At 38.3% G+C, this 10,615-nt stretch overlaps 1 long non-coding RNA gene across 1 annotated transcript; it reads right to left on the reverse strand.

Annotated features, from left to right (window-relative positions):
• Positions 1–458: 458 nt before the first annotated feature.
• LOC307037945 lies at positions 459–9,950 on the reverse strand. Its single transcript, XR_013807840.1, has 3 exons — positions 7,623–9,950; positions 7,188–7,298; positions 459–6,900 (listed from the first exon to the last, which is right to left on the reverse strand). It is a non-coding gene; the product is annotated as an uncharacterized lncRNA (long non-coding RNA).
• Between the last annotated feature and the right edge of the window lie 665 nt (positions 9,951–10,615).

Genomic DNA, 10,615 nt, shown 5'->3' on the forward strand with positions numbered 1-10,615 from the left:
TTGTAATCTGATGGCACCACATTGATTTAATTAATTTCCCTGTCTCCGAACAAGCTACCGCCAGCTCATTAAATAACAAGTTCACTTGCTGTACTGAACAAGTGAATATCAGTTAGATTGTGTATTTGCGAGTCGACTGGCATTATGGAAAAGTAAACTGTTAGGTGATGCATGCAGTGAGCTGCTGATCAGTTCATGGAGTGATGCTGTTAGTGGGCTTTCACATTTGCTTTTTCGCTGGAGAGACATGTTTGAGAATATAATTGGCTGATCTGAAGACAGAATGTGTCCCCAGATGGAGCTCTGTTTCCAGAAACACTTTAATCATATGGAGACCAGGGCCATAGCCAGGGAAATAAATGAATGAGATTGAATTTTAATGGAGGTTATTTACTGTATTGTTGTATGCACACAAACATTACCAAATAACACTGACCAACACAACCCAAGCTATATACACACAACACTCTTTAGGATTGACAATTTGCCACACAAAGTTATAAGTGAAATGCTTCATACGGCATCAACATTTATTCACATAATTCACGCATTAGTTACATTGGGTTTGGTATGACCAAATCACTGCATTTCTGACAGCACAGTTCGGCATATATTTCAGATGAAAAGCCCTCCAATAACAATCAATGACATTCTGTCCACAGACAAGAGGGCTTTTGTTTTGAAACGAAGACAAAAAGTGTTGAGTTAATTGTTTATTTTAAATGTTAGTGACATACTCATAATACAAATAAATGCATTTCAGTCGCTTGATAAACAAGCGACATACTCCTTTGTTTTTCAAAGATGCTAAACTTGTCTTTTTATTATTATTATTATTGATTCCTTTATTTTTTCGTACCTGTCTGTGAACCAGATGACAGAGATCCCTTATTGTAAACACTCAGGAGATGAGTAATCTGATGGAGTGAGAGTTTTATGTGGGTTACTTGTTAGGACACATGCTGTTATCAGGGCAAGAATGCACGTTTAGGTTACATGTGTGTGTTGTGTGAGCCTCTATAAATAAGTCAGGTCTACAGGGTGTTTTCTGACTGCTGTTTGAGCGCTTGCTAGGCAGAAATCTGGGACTGCTGCATGCATACTGCTCGCTTTCATTTAAATCATGCTACCTATGGATTCCTGCTGCTTTAGTGTAGTGTGTGTGTCTGTGTTGAAGAAACAGAAATATGGTGAGTATCTATTTCAGGATTAGCGAATAAACACATGAGTGGGTGGGTTTGTTGCTCTGTATGTGTTACTCTCATCTGTTTATGTATGCGAGTAGTTTCCAATGCCTAAATTGATATCCATAGTGTTTGTTTGTGTAGTGTCTTAACAGTAGAGCGGCATACTCCCATAATGCATTATTCATAGAATTAGATCACACACAGATGCAAATTGAGGCATGTAGCAATGAATCTGCTACCTATTTCAGCTGAAGCTCAACATGTTTCTCTGCTTATAACATTAGCTCTTCTGCTTCAATCGGAGAGCGATGCTGGGAGATGTTACTGCCCCCCTTCATCCACCCCCACAATCCCAGACAAAAACAGAACTTATGGGAAGAAGATAAGAGTCTGTGAATGAGATAGCCAGCACCCAAATGTTCAGCGGTGTCGAGGTCAAACTCTTCATGATATGTGACACAGATGTTGTCAGATGGAGAAATACTGGCCCTGGAGCGTAAACACTTACTTAATGGACTATTCTCTCAAAAGATAAATACAGTTTATTTTAGTCCTATCCAATATTGGAGTGTGCAGCACAAGGTATTCATGGGTGTGCAGACCTCATCTATCTGTCATGGTCATAGAAGTGGCTCTGGGATGTGACAGGCTAATTCTGTGTCTTACATCGCGTACTTCTGTACTTACATTTTTGTTTTTAATGCGTCCCCTTTGGAAATATAGCAAAATAGACTATGAGCACTCATCCAGTCAAAAGGTTAAGTTTGAAACGCTGGACACTTCTCACACTCAATGACTGTTGTCTTGGCTACGTAATCATAGTCACGCGACCAGCTGCTTGGTTAACACAGCACTTTACACATCAAATATTTAAATGTGGTTTTCACTATATAGGTAACAACCAACATACTGGTGCCAAAAATAAGATAGCATTAATCTTATAGTGTTAGTTTAGCAGTCTGTAATGACCTGAACGATTGTCGCTATCTAGCTAGCTGGCTAGCTAGCTAGCTTAAAGCTGTGATTGTCACTTACGGTGAAGACACAGTTGCTGTGTCCGATTTTGACATTTCGAAGAAATTCCACACTAATAGCTGTTCAGCGTGCAAAACATGGCGTAGTATGGAACTAGCTAGTACATTGAGAACAAGCAACCTTCATATTCCTGTGTGTATTTAGAAAATGGATTTGGCTTTTATCTTTTCTATATTTAGCTTGTGAGTGTTGACATTGTCTTCTGGAATGACAATCACCCTTACTGTTTCATTATCAGCTTTAGTTAATTAACTTTCAGTTGGCCAGCTGTCCACTTACTTTTACACTAACAGGAAGACTTAATGAATGGGAAGTACTCTCAGAGACAGATTCATCCACATAGTGAGTATTTAATGGAAGTAGACAGTATATTTGGGATTCAGACAAAGTGAACTAAAGTGTGTGTGTGTGTGTGTGTGTGTGTGTGTGTGTGTGTGTGTGTGTGTGTGTGTGTGTGTGTGTGTGTGTGTGTGTGTGTGTGTGTGTGTGTGTGTGTGTGTGTGTGTGTGTGTGTGTGGTAATGCAAGAACATGTCACCCAATGCAACAGCATACCTTGGTTATGTATTTTTACCAACAAGCTCTTCAGAAGATTTTTAGATTTTTCCATCTGACTGCTGTGAAATGACAACCCTAAATACTGTCATCTGCTTTTTCCTCTGTGAAACATGGAATTTAAAAAAAGCAATCTACATTGACCAATCACATGAGCATGTGAGTGTGTTTTGTCTTATTAGTATGCTACATTACCATGTGCATTTGCCTCAGGCTACAAGGACATGCTGTTGCTATTGACAGCCAGTTAGGTTGCATTGCCCGGTCTTTGTGCTGGTACACTAACCCATCGCATCAGTGTAGCATTTGTTTGTCCCCCGAGGGCCCAGTCAGCAGTACATGGCTGAGTTCCTCTGTATGAAAATATAATAAAAGCTCAAATCGACAAGCTGTGAGCTTTGAACTTTAGCTAACATTCTAAATCCAAACAACAGAATTACAATATAATGCACTTAAGATGGATATTATCATTATCAAGAAATGTCAGGTTGCACTCATATATTATATATTCAATTAATTTTTAATCTCAGCTCTTGGGCTGCAGGAATCATTCATCAGATGGTGTCAGAGAATGTGGAAATTACTCTATGGCTCTTATCTATTAATCAGTGTTAATGTTTAACAATATTCATTATTTATATGACCTATTTTGCTTTACATTATTTTGTGAAGAGAACAAGGCCTCGAGCACCAATATGGTGATTTACAATTTCTAATATGCTATAACCCCAAGCTCACAGGGAAACATGATGCATTTGTTTGCAGTAGTGACTGCGACTGGGAATGTCGCTAAGTTTGTATATGTTTGTATACGTTTCATTTGGACATTCATGAACACTCAACGTATACTAACCACGATATACTTCCATATGCCATATTAAATATTCCAATAATATAATATTACTTAGAATATTTGTTATTCCACAATAACATCTGCATATTTCTGGTTGGCCACATTATAAGATATATTTGTTGATATTGTTTTAGTTAGCTAACAGTGGCAATTGTCTTTCTGGCATGGGCACAGCCACCATGTGCGATTTGGAGACAACACTTCAGTAAAAATGCACACACTGCACAAGTGTTCACAGTGTACATCATGCTAAGAGAAGTATCCTGACTGAGACACAGCACCACTCTAATGGGAGGGCCACTTAACGGTTTTTGAATACATTTCTATGTATTTATATTCCTGTCTGTCCGTTGACAGATTTTGATCTCACTGAGATTCCAATGAATTTTGATTACTTAATTGGGCCTAAAAGTCTTCCTCTCTATGTCCAGGGAAGCATTTCTGTTTACTTCCCCAGCTGCTTCTTCACAAGCTGCATTGTTGATCATTTATCAGACGAATCATTTGTTTTGTTATGAGTGAACACACGCATAAACCCAGCCTTGGTGGGTGTCTGTCATGATTTAATAAGTTTGCTGCCATTTTGGAATGTCAGCATGAAGAATTTATTGCTAATTAGGTTGCAGCTGAACTTTTGACCTGCTACCCTCACCGTGTGTGCACAGCCAAAATGTCAGCAATACACAGGAGGTGGTAACACATGCTCCTATAAAGCATCCAATAGTACATACACACACACAGGCACACACACACACACACACACACACACACACACACGTACGCACGCACGCACAGTAGCTGTGACTGCTCCAGACGCCAGCCTTGAAAGTGTGCGGCAGGCAGGCTGCTGCTGGACATCCTATCAGCTGAAGGTTACTGCACACTGTAGGTCAGCCTTGATGTGATTACTGTAAAATGTTACAACCTGTATAATGCTCCACATATTGTGACCATGTGTAAATTACACTGTAATAGCTTTTATGATCATCTCCTGCTTTTCATGGATAATTGAATACACACATTCAAGGTTTCGTTAGATGCTCTACTTATTCAAAAATGTTCCTGAAGAATATGATAGGGCTCAGAATTAACCATTTGAAACAAATTATTACATCAAGCATAACACAGATTCTTTTCAGAACCACAACACGATATCATCTCATTCACCACCTTTTGTTAACAAATAGTTTGAATCATCGCAATTTACTTGTTAAAGCTATTTTGTAGGGCTGTACCCGAATATCCGAATATTCGGTCGTTTGCCCCATTCGGTTTTCAATTTATTCTGATTTTCTTTTCTTTTTTATTTTTGCACTGCGGCAGCCAAATTGAATTTATTGAAATCTCCAATATCAACGTACTGTAAGAGCTTGTGCCTCTTCGGGGGGTGCTAACACTTAACCATAAACTTGATCCTTTACTTTCTCATTCTTTATTTGTAGATATTACTTTTCTCCGTTAATCTCCGCTCCTTTCCTCCGTCACGTTATTTCCTGAGCAACAACAACTTCCTGTCAACAGCGCTAACTCTCCTTCAAAATAAAAGCATGTCCATACAAAATAGGAAGCCAAGCCAAATTCAAATTAAGACTGCAACGTTACAACTGCAACGAAAGTAACAAACACAATATCCTTTTCAATTTCAAAGAACATAAATTGGGTTATTTACATTAACAAATAACTATAAAACAACAATACTGTAGAATAACAAAATGAATGCCTTGAATAAACCGAAATACACGTGAAATACACGTGAAATACACGTGCACCCCTCTGCGCGGGCACGCGCCGAATATCCGAATATTCGCTGCTGATTACTACCGAATATCCGGAGCCCGAAAAATGGTATTCGGGACAGTCCTACTATTTTGTGATGTTATTCAAAGATCCTAAATCTGCTTTGAAATATAAAAAAAAGGGGGTTATCCTTGATCCACCAGCCTCAATGAAGTTGAGTAAGTTGCTAAGTTGCTAAGTTGGTAGACCACTGGACCAAGTAACTATTTATAAGGTAAGCATTCAGTATATTTGGATACTAAAACTATTGTATTTTTATTTTAAAAAGAGTATTTCTACACTGTGGTAGTAATACGTTTACTACAGTAACATATATTCATCCACTGCTTCTTTACTACCTACCAGAGAACATTTAGCTAAGAGGCAACTCAACAAAATATTACTATAGTAGCTATCCCCAAGTAATGGAACAATCTGAGTAATTTTAACTGTAGCAAAACTATCTGGCAATAAGGTCTAATAGGCTGCATCAAAAACCTGCCAACGTATTTATACTCCTGGGTGTCTCACCGTGCATTTATCATAGCAATGAGATGGAGGTTGCTAGTTCTTCAGTTGCATTGAGGGTTAGGGTTAACCCATGCGGTTGTTTCTTCCTTTGGACCATGATGTCACTTGCTGCTATGTTGTCAAAGCTATATACATAGATGGAGAGATATTCTTGCTTATGAAACAAAACAAAAATCTTTATGAGCATTTTCATCTGACAGTTTTTTGGAACCATTTGCGGTATGTCCTGTGTAGCTGGTAGCCAGTATTCATTGCCCGTTAGACGATTGCAGTTCGAATCTAAATCTCAAACAATTATTTTCTTCTAGCCTAGCACACTTTATCAGAAATCCCTCCTAATCTTCCTCCTCCTCCTCCTCCTCCTCCTGCTGCTCCACACACACACACACACACACACACACACACACACACACACACACACACACACACACACACACACACACACACACACACACACACACACACACACACACACACACACACACACACACACACACACACACACACACACACACACACACACACACAGCCGTATCCAGGATTTCCTAAATACCGAGGTCCAAACATGCTAGGGGGGTTCGGGGTATACCCCCCCTGAGATTTGGGGGATTTTCATGATCTGGTTAGGTGCTTTTTAAGTCCTGTGCGGGGTCACTAATGGATAATATATTGATTTCAAACCATGTCAGTGGGCTGCAGCATACATTATTTTTGAAAGTGTAATGCATAAGAATCATTTGATTGTTACTATTAATGATCTGGACATGCAGAAGAGGCTAAAATGATCACAACATTGTCAACATTCATTTTCCATGTCTCTCTCCTTTCCATAACCTGCAGCCTCTCTTCCATCTTCTTTAGTCTCTCTGTCTTCTTCCTGTTCATTACTCTCTCTGTCCTCTACTCTTTCTTTGTTCAATCTCTCTCTCGTTGTTCACTTTTTGCTCCTCCTCACTTGTCGCTCCTGCCAGTGAATTAAAAGCAATTCAGCAATTTAGTTCATTTCACTTGTTTGTTTGCATTATTTTTTTGATTTAAATCTGTTTTGTTTGATTCTCAAAAGAAAACAAAGATATAAGCAAATTGTGTTTTATACAATTGTATGTTATTGTGACATCATAACTACAATGGATGTATGTTGTTTTAAAATTATGCCTATTGTCTATATTGTAAATGAAGACTATATATATATATAGATGGATAGATAAATAGATGGGGTTATTAAGCCTACATTCTTTTGTGTGACTGTACCTGCAGTTCCTCCCTGACTTCCATCACTTTCTCTCTCTTTCTTTCTCTCTGCCTGTCCTGTCTCTTCCTTACCAAAGCTGAGCTTCGACTGGCGTAGTCTTTTCATTATATCTGAGTCAGTGTAAAAAGAAAACAATACAATGTTATATCTTCAATGTTTTACTCAAATTGAAATGAAAGAAAAGCATTACAACGTTTGTTAAAAGGTAATCCTTCTGACATTGGATGAATGGAATTAACATTTAGCTCTCTAGCTAGTTTATTCACACAATTTAAACCAAAGTATAGCCTATAGCTGCAATATAAGTTAGTGTGCATGTTGTCGGACGTCCACTGACTAACGTAGTGCGTTCACACAGGATCTGCTGGTCCTATGATGTCCTGATGAACAGAAACACAAGCAGCCCGCTGGACTCAGATCTCTATACTGTATACCTCATCACTCCTCCGCTGCTCCGGTTCAAGTCCGGGCTGCGGTGGTTTGTTGATACATGTGGTCTTCTTCTGTTTGCTTTAATCGAGGCTACGTAGTTATGCAGCGCCCCCATCGGCAGTAAATGGAAGTACTACAAAGAACCCCGTTTAGTGCAGTTATTTCACAAGTGTAGTTATATACACAGCTCGGAAAAAATTACCGAGGTCCGGACCTCGGTGACCTCAATGGTGGATACGGCCCTACACACACACACACACACACACACACACACACACACACACACACACACACACACACACACACACACACACACACACACACACACACACACACACACACACACACACACACACACACACACACACACACAGGCCTGTCGCAATAATCAATAAATTGACTTATCCTACGATAACTTTTCTGAGCTCGATACATTCCCGTTTACATAATGATGTGACCAGCATTTTAGCCAGGCGCGCTGTCGCTGCCGGTGTCGGTACCAGATGTGTTCGGGGTACCATATGTGTTCGGGGTCCGTCTCTTACCAGTGACGTCACGACGTACAACGTCACGACGTAATGACGTCAATGACGTCACGCATTGTGATTGGCTGTACGGTAATTTACCCACGCTGTCTAGACGTATAGAGGGGGTTTTTGATCATTACATTACATTGCATTGAGCTGACGCTTAAGTGCATTCGACCAACAAGATAAAAACTTGAAGAAATACAATAAAACTTGAAGAAAAACACAGACGAATGAGGAGAAGAACAAAATCGAAGGTAAGAAGTATATAACGTAATATGGTAGGTAATATGTAATATGTTCAGTGCCGTTGGTACGTTAGTTCAAACAGTAACAACGGACTATTTTTTGCTTAGCGTATGCATGTCAATTTAAATCAATACATACAACTATTTCACATGTACAATATTTTCTTAGCCCTAATACTTAATACTACTTATTTCGTTTTGATTGTTATATTTGATTATATTATATATTATCAATAAATTATATATTATATATCAATATGATATACTTTTCTATATAATAGATTATCAAAAAAAGTATTTATTAAGTAAGGGATAATGTGCAGCAATCACAATCATGTCCACAATCGAATCCATAAAGACAAAGTAAATCTGTTTACAGTTGTTTCATATGGATGTTGCGAGGTATCCATATATCTCTTCATTTTGCTCTCAAAGTGCACCAGGTTGATGCATTTAACTTCAATATTTAAAAAAAATCACTCCAAAGGGAGTGCTTGTTCTTCCTTCTGTCTGTCTGTATCTGTGTATTCTCATGTTCCGATTAACCCAGCCAAATTTTTCTTCTTTTGTGTCTTGATGTGATCTTGAGTCGAGGCTGATCCTCTTGCTGTGGTCCCGCATCCTGGATCCTCTATCCTGAGTTCTGGATTAAGTCGTGGATTTCGGGTCGTGGTCTCGTCGTGCTGCCTCCCTGAAGGCTCCCACAGGATTGTTGACATCTTCTTGGATTCATCCTCTTATTATAGACGCATGCATTTCCTAACATTCGGTCTACCTATGTTGTAAAATGTATTATCTCTTCGATTTACACACGGCATCTATTGCACGTCTGTCCGGGAGAGGGATCCCTCTTCTGTTGCTCTCCCCGAGGTTTCTCCCATTTTTCCCTTTAAACTGTGGGTTTTCTCTTGAAGTTTATCCTTGTACGATGTAAGGGTCTAAGGACAGAGGGTGTCGTTTTCTTCTCATACTGATATTCTGAACAAACTGCTGTTGTATTAGCTGTAAAATGTCTTTACTGTAGGGTATTTTTATTATTTGTACAGCACTTTGGCTCGACCAAAAATCGTTTATAAATGTGCTATATAAATAAAACTTGATTTGATTGATTTGATTTGAAAGGTGCCAAGGTTCCATATTAGGACCAATAATTTCCAATAATTTCACCATATATGTAAATAATCTCTAATAATTTTTCAAATGCTCCTTTCCATTTTTATGCAGATGATACTGTTATTTATTGTTCATCCTCTTCTATAGAGCAAAATCTTGATTTCCTCCAGTCTGTCTTTGATGTTATTCCATCCCATTTATCTCAACTCAAGTTAGTATTAAATGCAGACAACTCCAAACTCATGATATTCTCAAATGGCAAAAAGTTAACTTCTTTTCTCCCCAACATTTGTACTGTTCATGGGACTGACATTGACATTGAAAGGGTCACTACATACACATATCTAGGTTTTATTATTGATCAGAACTTATCTTTCAAGTCACACACTGAAAATGTTGTTTTAAAATTAGGTTTCTCCTTTCAGACAAGGAAACATTTAATCTCTGCAACGTTTTTACCAGTATTGGATTCTGGTGATCTGCTTTACATGAATGCCTCTGACCAGTGCATAAAGACTTTGGATACTGTATATATATATATATATATATATATATATATATATATATATATATATATTGTGAGTTTGGAATAAATATGCACTTTATGAAAAGTATTAGTTGGTTACTGTTAGTAAAAAACAGTAAGGTTAATACTGGATGTTTGTTACACTTGGATATGTTTTCTGTAACACTTGTAACATAATTATTCTCCAGTTTATGCATTTGAGTGACTTGCAGTTAATGCTCGACATTCAATTAAAAACCTTTATTTATCCAGGTAAAATCCCATTGAGATCAATGATCTATTTTTCAAGGGAAACCTGCAGCAGTAGGTTCCACATGAAGACATAAAAACATAAACAACAGAACAACAAAAGGACATCATACAGCAAAAATTACAGGGATTACAATTTACATATCTATCCACATGTACAGGTACCAACAGCATCTGACTGTGGAGCATCCAACCGAGCTTTAAAAACATGTAGTGAAACCAGCTTGGTAATTTTACATTCTTTTTGCAGACTGTTCCAAGTTAGTGGAGCTGCACATCTAAAAGCTTTCTTCCCTAAGACAGTCCTAGCACTTGGCACATTTAATAAAACC

Source organism: Notothenia rossii (genome assembly GCF_949606895.1).
Source record: "Notothenia rossii genome assembly, chromosome: 4".
Classification (NCBI taxonomy): Eukaryota; Metazoa; Chordata; class Actinopteri; order Perciformes; family Nototheniidae; genus Notothenia; species Notothenia rossii.